Here is a 10,370-nt window from a genome sequence, read left to right as displayed (position 1 = left end):
CCAGATTTACCAAGAAGAAAACAAGCTCCAAGTGGAGTGTCTTCAATGCTCAGTATTGTCTTGGGAATAGATCAGTGCTGCCAGGAGCAATCATGTCTCACTTCAACAGAACCCTAAGCCATATTCTACAGCTCTTTGAAGTGGTTGAAGATTACCTATCTATGCAGAATACAATCTCTATGTATCTAAAGAGCCTGATTAGTCTAAGTATGACAAACATGGATGACTATTGACCTATGAATCTTAATACCTATATAACTTAAAGACTAAGACTTCATATTAGAATATTAAACAATCTCTAAACAACTGTGCAGCAAATGAGAACAATGTATAAGAAGTATCTTGATCAGAGGTAGAAATGTATAGTGCAATATGATAAATATATCCTAAAACTGTGTCAATATACAAAATGCCTTAAGCAGAGGTAGAAGCATACATGCATACAATATGACAAAATAACTTTGCATAGGTATAGAAATATTGTAAACAGAAGTAGGAGCATAGTCAATATAACAAATATAATTTGAATTTGTATCAATATACAAGAATCTATGCCAATGTGAATTGTATAAATAATAGCTCACAAGTATTCACTCTATTACTCACTATTATTAGTGTGAGTAAGCTCACACTAATCTACCTATTATTCAATGACAAGCTAGAAAACACACAAAGAGACCATATATGTCATTATACACCTGTAACTCCAGCTCTCAGAAGACAAAGACAGGAAAGTCACTGCAAGCTGGAGGCTAGCCTAGTCTACATAGAAAGTTCCAAGTTGAAAATGGCTGCTTAATGAGATTGCTTTTGTGTGTGTGTGTGTGTGTGTGTGTGTGTGTGTGTGTGTGTGTTTGAGACAGGGTTTTCTGTAGCTTTGGAGCCTGTCCTGAAACTCACTTGAGATTCTTTTTTAGGAGTTAAAAAAAATGATGAAATCTATTACTTCCTATTCTAAGTTGAAAAATTAGTTAAAAAACACGCAGCAAGTGAGACCAGAATAAGACTATAAAGAATGGCTGAGGTCTGAATGGGTGGCTCAGCAGTTAAGAGAACCGGCTGCTCTTGCAAGGGACCTAAGTTTGGTGCCTGAGGCAGTGGTTTGAATGGCCATGGCTCCCATTAGCTCATATGTTTTAATATTTTGTCACCAGTTGAATAAGGAAGTGTTGCCTTGTTGGAGAAGGTGGGTCACTGTAGGTCAGGCTTGAGGTTTCGAAAGACTGGCATCACTCCAGGGTGCCCTTTCCCAGGGTGCCCTTTCCCAGGGTGCCCTTTCTCTTGGCTTCTTACCTGCAGACCGGGATGTGAGCTGTTCCCACTACCATGCCTTTGCTCAGCCATCATGGACTCTAACCTCCTGAAAGTGTAAGCTTAGGCTAAACGCTTTCTTTCATAAGTTGTCTCAGTCATGGTGTTTTATCACAGCAATAGAAGAGCAACTAAGGCGGTTCTCATCACTCACATGGCAGTGCACAACTGTCTGTAACTCCTCCTGGGGATCCAGTGTGCCCTTCTGGTTTCCATGGGTACTGCATGTACATGGTGCACATACAGACAATCAGATACACAAACACATTTATTATAAAAATTATGAGAATGGGAAAAAAATCTTTTAAAAGATGAACTAGGGGAGCTGGAGAGATGTCTCGGTGGTTAAAAGCACTGATTGCTCTTCCAGAGGACCTAGGTTCAATTCCCAGCAACGATATGGCAGCTCACCATGTCTGTAACTCCAAGATCTGACATCCTCACACAGACATACATGCAGGCAAAACATCAATGCACATAAAATAAAGATAAATTATTTTTTAAAAAGTGAAATAGGGTTGGAGAGATGGTTCGGCAGTTAAGAGCACTTGTTCTTGCATAGGACCCAGCTTCGATTCCCAGCACCCACATGGTAACTTATAGTCATCCCTAACACCAGTTCCAGGAGATCTGGTGGTTTCTGGTGGTCTCTTTGGGCACTGCACTCATGTGACCTGTAAACAGAGACTGCTCATTCTTTTCCCGGCCACCCAGACCTGAGTAATCACATAGAAACTATATTAGTTACAACACTGCTTGGCCAACAGCTCAGGCATATTTCTAGCTAGCTCTTATATCTTAAGTTAACCCATTTTTTTTATTTTGTATTTTACAACGAGGCTCGTGGTTTGTTACATCTTGCTTCTTGGGAAGCTACATGGCATCTGCCTGACTCAGCCTTCATTCTTCCTCTATCTCTGCTTGGAATTCCCATCTTGCTGTATTTTGCCCTTCCATAGGCCAAAGCAGCTTCTTTATTAGGCAATGGTAATAAAAGATATTATAACATACAGAGGGGAATCCCATATCATGACCTCCAAGGACATGAGGCACCCATGTGGTGGTGCACAGATATACTTTCAGACAAATCACTCATACACATAAAACAAATAAATCTAAAGAGAAAAAATAAATTAAAAGTTTGAGATAGGATTACCATATGATCCAGAAGCTTCACTTCTGGGAATATATACAAAAGATATAAACTTTTTAAAGATTTATTTATTATGTATACAGTGTTCTGACTGCATGTATGCCTGCATGCCAGAAGAGGGCATCAGATCTCATTACAGATGGTTGTGAGCTACCATGTGGTTGCTGGGAATTGAACTCAGGACTTCTGCAAAAGCAGCCAGTGCTTTTAACTACTGAGTTGTCTCTTCAGCCCCTACAGGGGATATTTTAAGAGCTTTTGAACACCCACACTCATAACAGAAACGTTCATAAAAGGCTAGTTGTAAGAGCAGGCCTGCAGTACCAGCACTCAGGAGGCTGAGGCAGGAGGGTCACTGGCTTGAGGCTAACCTGAGCTATATAGCAAGATCCTGTTTCAAAAAGTCAAAATTATAAAAGTGATAAAAAAATATTTTTAGAAAATAAATTGTAGGGGCTGGAGAGATATGCCAGTCAGTAAAGTGCTCCCCAAGTGACCACGAGGACCCAAGTTCAGTTCCAAGTGCTAGCATAAAAAATGAGGAGTGTCAGCTGGGCGATGGTGGCGCACACCTTTAATCCCAGCACTCGGGAGGCAGAGGCAGGTGGATCTCTGGGGCTTGCTGTCCAGCCAGGTAACCAGCCAGACCCCTTTCTTGGTAAGACGCTCTGTCCCTAAAACAAAGTGGTTGGCTTTGGACTGCCATGCATAACTGTGCCATGCACATAAATACACTTGCACGTCCATGTAGAAGCCAAAAACTTAAAATTTAAGAAGAAAAAAATTTGAGAGACCAGGTATGGCATATACCTTTAATCCCAGCACTTAGGAGGCAGAGGCAGACACAGCTCTGTGAGTTTTAGGCCAGCCAGGGCTATAGAGTAAGACCTTGTCTCAACAAAACAATCAAAATACTTTAAGAAGTTAAAATTACAGCTCAACAGTTGAATGTTTGCATACGAGAGGTACTGGATTTGGGGGCTGGAGAGATGACTCAGTGGTTAAGAACAGTGATTGTTCCTCCAGAGAATCCAGGTTCATTTCCCAGAACCCACATGGAAGCTTACAACTGTCTGTAACTTCAGCTCCAGGAGATCCAACGCCCTCACACAGACATACATGCAGAAAAAAACAAAAATGCACAGAAATATATACATAAGTCATTTAAAAAAAAAAAGAAGTCCTGTATTTGAATGCCTAGCACTCAAAACAAAAACTTTAAAATAACAGAATCTATAATTTACCATGGCTTTTTAAAATCTCAAAAATTTTTTAGGTTTGTTTTTTGTTTTTTGAGACAGGATTTTTCTGTGTAGCCCGAGCTGTCCTGGAACTCGCTCTGTTGATCAGGCTGACTTCAAACTCAGAGATTCCCTGTCTCTGCCTCCTGAATGCTGGGACTAAAGGTGTGCACCACTACTACCTAGCTAAAATATCAAATTATTAGTGGCCATAAAAACTGGACATGACCTACAGGTTGTAAGCTCCGTGGGCATGGGGCTGCTATAGTGTTCAGCTGGAGCTGGGAGGGGAAGAAAGAACAGAATGGAAGAGAGAACCAGAGCAAGATCAAGAACATGGTCATTTCAGTCCTTGGCATCCTGGACACATTTGAGGGGCACAAGTTCAACCGACTCTGTTGCTAGTCACCTGGCCTGTGGGACCACTGTTGCCCGAGAAGGGATCAAGTGAGACATCCTTTTTGTCCCAGGTCTCCCAGCTCTGCCAAGGGTCTGTTGGCACAGTGTGCTGCCTCCTAGGGCTCAGTCTAGCACTGACATAGAAGATTCTCGGCTCCTGTGTGCTAGTGGAGTTCAAGCCAGGGCCTGGGCATATACTACAACTCAGTGTAACTACATCTCAGGCAGTGGATTCTAGGCGCCCCAGTCCAAAGTGGGATCTAAAGATAAAGCGTGGGATCCTGAGGTGGGTAGACAGGACTGAAAAATGGAGGGGCTTCGGTCCTTGGCCATCATTTAAACACTGCTTGGCCCATTTCTATCTAGCCTCTTCTAGGCTAATTTTCACATATTAATTTAGCCCATTTCTAATCATCTGTGTAGCACCGCTAGGTGCGCTTACTGGGAAGATTCTAGCCTAAGTCCATCCTGGGTCGGAGCTTCATCGCATGTGTCTGCTTCAGAGAGCAGAGCATGGCGTCTCTGAGCCAGAAAGCCCAGCTGTTGAGTCTGAGCTCACTTCCTCTTCCTCCCAGCATTCTGTTCTGTTTACTCCTCCCACCTATGTTTTAACCTATCAGGGCCAAGCAGTTTCTTTATTGCTTAACCAATGAAATCAACAGATTGATATATGACACTCCCACATCAAGTTCCTGTACTATCTTCCTTCAATTACAAACAGTGATATGGAAGTAGAAACGGAAATAAATCCTTTCTTCTTCAGTTTGCTTTTTGGTCACAGTATCATGGTTTGAATAGGTATGGCCCTCATAGACTCAGGTGTTTGAATGAGTAGCCTATAGGGAGTGGCACTATTGGTGTGCCTTTTTTTTTTTTTTTGAGACAGGGTTTCTCTGTGGCTTTGGAGCCTGTCCTGGAACTAGCTCTTATAGACTAGGCTGGCCTCAAACTCACAGAGATCCACCTGCCTCTTACCCCACATTGGGCACACACAGGTACCACCACACACACACATGTACACACAGGCACCACCACACATACACACACATATGCACACACAGACACCACCACACATACACACACATATGTACACACACACACATGCACATGCAAGCACCACCACCATGCACACCCATGTTAACTAAACCAAAAATGTCAAATAAGCAAAAAATTCACAAAGAGCAGCAACAAAAGATTAATAAGTTCCTTTTTTGAGACGAGTTCTTATTATGTGGACGAGGCTGGCCTCTTCACAGAGATCTCCCTGCCTCTGCCTCCAGAGTGCTGGGACTACATTTTTTTCTTGTTTTATTTTGTGTGTGTGATTTTGCCCTTTCTTTTCAGAGCTGGTAGCTGACTGACTGACTACAGGTCCTTGCACTTGCTAGACAATCGCTCTGTCACTGAGCTGAACTACTAACCTCTTGATAGACATTTCAGTTCAGATGAAAGTCAAGTAACTGATAAACACGCAAAAGCACACTTAATATACTTTATTATAAGGGATCACCTAGCTGGACAGTGGTGGTGCACACCTTTAATCCCAACACTTGGGAGGCAGAGGCAGGTGGATCACTGTGAGTTCGAGGCCAGCCTAATCTAAAGAGCAAATTCTAGCACTGGCTCCACAGCTACTGAGAAACCCTGTCTCGAAAATAAAATAAAGTAAAAAAAGATCATTAAAATGACAATGACAATGGGCTACCCTACCCATCAACCAGTCAGGTGGCAATTGGTGTCTGGTGATACAAAATGTTACTGAATAGCCGGGCGGTGGTGGCACACGCCTTTAATCCCAGCACTCGGGAGGCAGAGGCAGGCGGATCTCTGTGAGTTCGAGACCAGCCTGGTCTACAAGAGCTAGTTCCAGGACAGGCTCCAAAACCACAGAGAAACCCTGTCTCGAAAAACCAAAAAAAAAAAAAAAAAAAAATGTTACTGAATGGAGTAGCGGGAATAAGCACCTGCTGGGCAGGAACACACAGGCATTTGTTTAGGCACTTCGGAAAACTCTCTGACATTATCTAGTGAAAGCAGAGATACACTGTTGCAAACATATCTGTAAGAAAGACATGCCCTTCTGCAACACAGTATAAGGACGGTTAGAGTGTTCACAGCAGTGCTGTACAAGACATCCCAACCTGGAAGTAGTCCAAATGTCCGTGAGCCGTGAACAGAATGAAGGAGAAATTGTACAATCATATACCAAAATATGCAACACAGCAATGAAGATAAATGATCAGGACCAGTAGATGACTTAGCACGTAAGAGAATGTACCTCCCGTGCATGGCAAACTGAGTTCCACCCCAGGAACTACAAAGAGGAAGGAGAGAACCAGCCCCATAGAATTGTCTTCTGACCTCCCTGTGCGACCTGTGGTATGCGCACCACAACCCCCACACCATACACCCATCCACTAATGAGAAATTAATTTCAAAAGAAAACAAGGAAACACATTTTCATGCAATAGCATTGACAAAGCTCACGAACATGATCTGTTAGATCATATGTATGTATGTATGTATGTATGTATGTATATATATATGTTTATCAATACAGGATTTCTCTGTAGCTTTGGAGTCTGCCCTGGAACTAGCTCATGTAGACCAGGCTGGCCTCGAACTCACAGACAGACATCTGTCTGCCTCTGCTTCCCGAGTGTTGAGATTAAAGGCATGTGTCGCCACTGCCCAGCCAGATTATTTTAATTTTTAACTATGTGTATGTGTCTTAGTGTGGGTATGTGCATATGAGTGCCTGATACCCTCAGAGGCCAAAAGAGGGGGTCAGAATCCCTGGGGCTGGAGTTACAGGCAGTAGTGAGCCACCACGCTGGTGCGGGGAACTGAACTTTGGACCTCTGCAAGATCACTAATTGCTCTCAATGTCTGAACCTTCTCTTCAGAGCCTATAAACATGATGTTGACTGAAGATATATGACAATGTTTATATAAACTTCCCAAACAGAGGCTAGCTTGTTTAAAGATACTTGCTCTGATAATTAAACACAAAGTAAAGAGATTCAGACACACACCTACAGCTAGGGAGAGATGTATAATTGCCTGGGCAGGTGTTGCCTACGGGACTGACCCATTTCTTCAGTTTTAAAGGTACAGTCGCTACTGGCAACCCAGACTGTCCTCAAATCCAAAACCTCTTGCCTCAACAACCTGGGTCCTGGGCTTAAAGGCATGTGCCATGCGAAACTTCTGGATACTTTTCTATGTATTAAAGTCCACAATAAAACTTAAGGGCTGGGACTGGAGAGGTGGGTCAGCAACAGTTAAGTGTGCATTTTGTGTTTCCAGGGGACCCAGGTGTTGTTCCCCACACCTCTATTGGGCAGCTCATAGCCGCCTGTAATTTCAGCTCCAAAGAGATCCAACACATCTGGTCTCCGAGGCCACATGCATGCACATGCACACATGATATTGGCACACAGATATACACACATACCCATAATTAAAAACAAAATCTTTAAAAACATAATAAGGCTGGGGATGTTGTCTAGTATACATAGAGTCCCGGGCTGGATCCCAGCACCAAACGCAAAAATATTTAAACCATTAAATTTTATGTGTGGGGGGGGTGAAGGGGAGGGAGGGAGAAGGCAGGACGAAAGTGGGGAGAAAGTTTGAATCCATCGCTTTGCTCAGTTGTAGAGGCTATTGCTGTTTGTGGACACAAGAGGGGGTGCTAACCAGTGAGCCGCTAAGGAAACCAGGTTCCCTAGCAACGGAGAAAAACACTGAGCAGGAACTTTTCTGCACCTGCTTGGGGCAGGACTTGCTCCTGCACCTGGAGACTTTTGTTGAGTCTTGAGTGTCCTTGACCTTTTGTGGGTAATACCTTTTGTGGAGTCAAACCGGGACGAGGGGCTGCGCCCTTGTTCTGTCTTCTTCCCGACCTTTTCTGTAAGACTCCAATCCCCTGGTGTTTCCCTCAAAAGGAGAGGGGGAGTTTGCCTCGAGTGTGCTGGGACTTTCGGGTGTAAGAAATAGAAAGATTTGGGAAGCAATGAACCTCTCAGGTTTGTTGGTAAAGATTATTTTCACAGGTAAGAATTAGGTAAATTTAGGTAAGTATTAGGTAAATCCTGCAGAGTAGTAATAACAAACACAGGAAGAATCCTGGGAAAAGGCTGGGACTGGGCTCTCCAGGCTGAGCGTTGTAGCTTTGCTTAGGTTTTGCTAAGTTTCTTGGCTGGCTTCTGTGGCACTGTCAGGAGGTGCTGGGACCTTTAAGAGGCGGGGTCTACTTGGATAGATGTTACGTCATTGAGTGCAAGTCCTTGAAGGTACTAGAAGGACCAGTTGTCCTGTGGCAGATAAATGTATTACACACACACACACACACACACACACACACACACGCACACACCCCTACTCTCCCTGAAAGGGAGCCCCATTACAGACCCAAATAACATCCATACCAAGGGCCAACATGATTAACTAATGAGTTTTTATTGGACTTACTAACAGGAGTATGGGTGAGGGGTTACTCAACAGAAGCAGGTGTGACTCAAAAACAGCTGCGTCGCCAAAAAACCCAACAGGGTGACGGCTCACAAAAGCTGCAGCCCTGGAGCTCTCTGCACACACGCAGGCAGCTGACAGACCGCGATATCTCCCCTCTGCAGCTGGGCTGCTCAGTCTTCTCCAACAGCTGCCCTATTCCTAATTCCTTCTGGAAAGCTGGGGGGGGGGGGCTCCCAGAATCTTGTAAGATTCCGTTTTCCCAGAAAGTGGCCTTTTGTTTACCTCCGAGGTCTCCCGAGGGCCCCTAACCCTGGAGGGAAAGTTTGGGTCCAGAGGAGTCTGCTACTCAGCACCAGCCATTTCCTGCCTCTTTTTAGCACCCGCTCTGCTCACCACTCCTGGTGAGACTGGCGGGTTGCTTTGTCTGGCTCTAGCTTCGATGTTTGGCCTCACCACAAACCCAAACGTCTGAAACCAGGAGCCAGAACGAAGCTTTCCTCTTTTTAATTTGATTCTCTCAGAATTTGTCAAAGCAACAGAAATCTGGCTAACAAACAGAGAAATAAATTGAGACTTTGGGCTCGCTCAAGGTTAAGGGGTTGCTGCTCTTGCACAGGACAGCGACTGGATTCCCAGCACCCTCGTAGTACAGTTCACACTCTGGCTTCGGAGATCTGACGCCCTTTTCGGGCCTCTGAGGGCACTGCGTGCACGTCCTGCATACGCCCTCTCTATCCCCACACATGTTGGAGTACATGTAACTAAAAACAAAATAAATTTGTAAGAGAGAGAGAGAGGAAAGCATATTTTAAAATTTATTTTTAATTTAATTTAGTTTTTGAGACAAGGTCTCACTTTGTAGCACTGACTGGCCTGGAACACACTCTGTAGACCAGGTTGGCCTTGAACTCACAGAGATCTGCTTGCTTCTGTTTCCTGAGTGCTGGAATTTAAGGTGTACCACCACCACCCAACCAATCATAATTATCATTATCATCATCACTATTATTTTAAAAGTTTAAAGGGCTGAAGCTGTTTGTTGTCTCTAATAACCAGATAAATGAAGACATCATGGATGGAATATTTTCTTCAACAAATGAAGAAAACAGCTAGAAGTCATAGCTTGTTGCTCCAGGGAGGTGACTGGCGACTAGCAGTCCTGTCGGGAGCCTCACTGTGAGAGAACAGTCAGCAGACAGTGTGGTGATGTGTGCTGATGATCTCAACACTTGGTAGGTACAGACAAGAGGGTCAGAGGTTCAAGGCTATCCTCAGCATCAAATTTGAAGTCAGGCCGGGCGGTGGTGGCGCACGCCTTTAATCGTAGCACTCGGGAGGCAGAGGCAGGCAGATCTCTGTGAGTTCGAGGCCAGCCTGGTCTACAGAGCTAGTTCCAGGACAGGAACCAAAAGCTATGGAGAAACCCTGTCTCGAAAATTAAAAAAAATAAAAAAAAAAAAAAAAAGAAAAGAACTATGTCTCCAGACACCCTTTCCCTCTGATCCAGCAGCCGTACTGTTGGGAACCTTGACTTCAGACAGAATTTGAAATTTGGCAAGAGGTACGCATGGCAATACTGGTGCCAGAATTATTTATGATTTCCCCTAACAACAAGGAGAAATGACAGTAGGGGAAACAGTTTATCAGGTAACACTAATGCCTCCCTTAAGGAGTGACCTCACAGGAGGAGAGAGATCTCGGCGAGACTTAAGAGTGCATAACTATTCCTGCAGATCCTGAGGTCAGTTCCCAGCAGCCACACTGGTCAGCTCACAACTACCTATAAC

This window comes from Alexandromys fortis, unplaced genomic scaffold (genome assembly GCF_014885135.2).
Source record: "Alexandromys fortis isolate MF-2015 unplaced genomic scaffold, M_Fortis_MF-2015_v1.1 scaffold_59, whole genome shotgun sequence".
Lineage (NCBI taxonomy): Eukaryota > Metazoa > Chordata > Mammalia > Rodentia > Cricetidae > Alexandromys > Alexandromys fortis.
Note: the sequence above shows the minus strand (reverse complement) of the source record.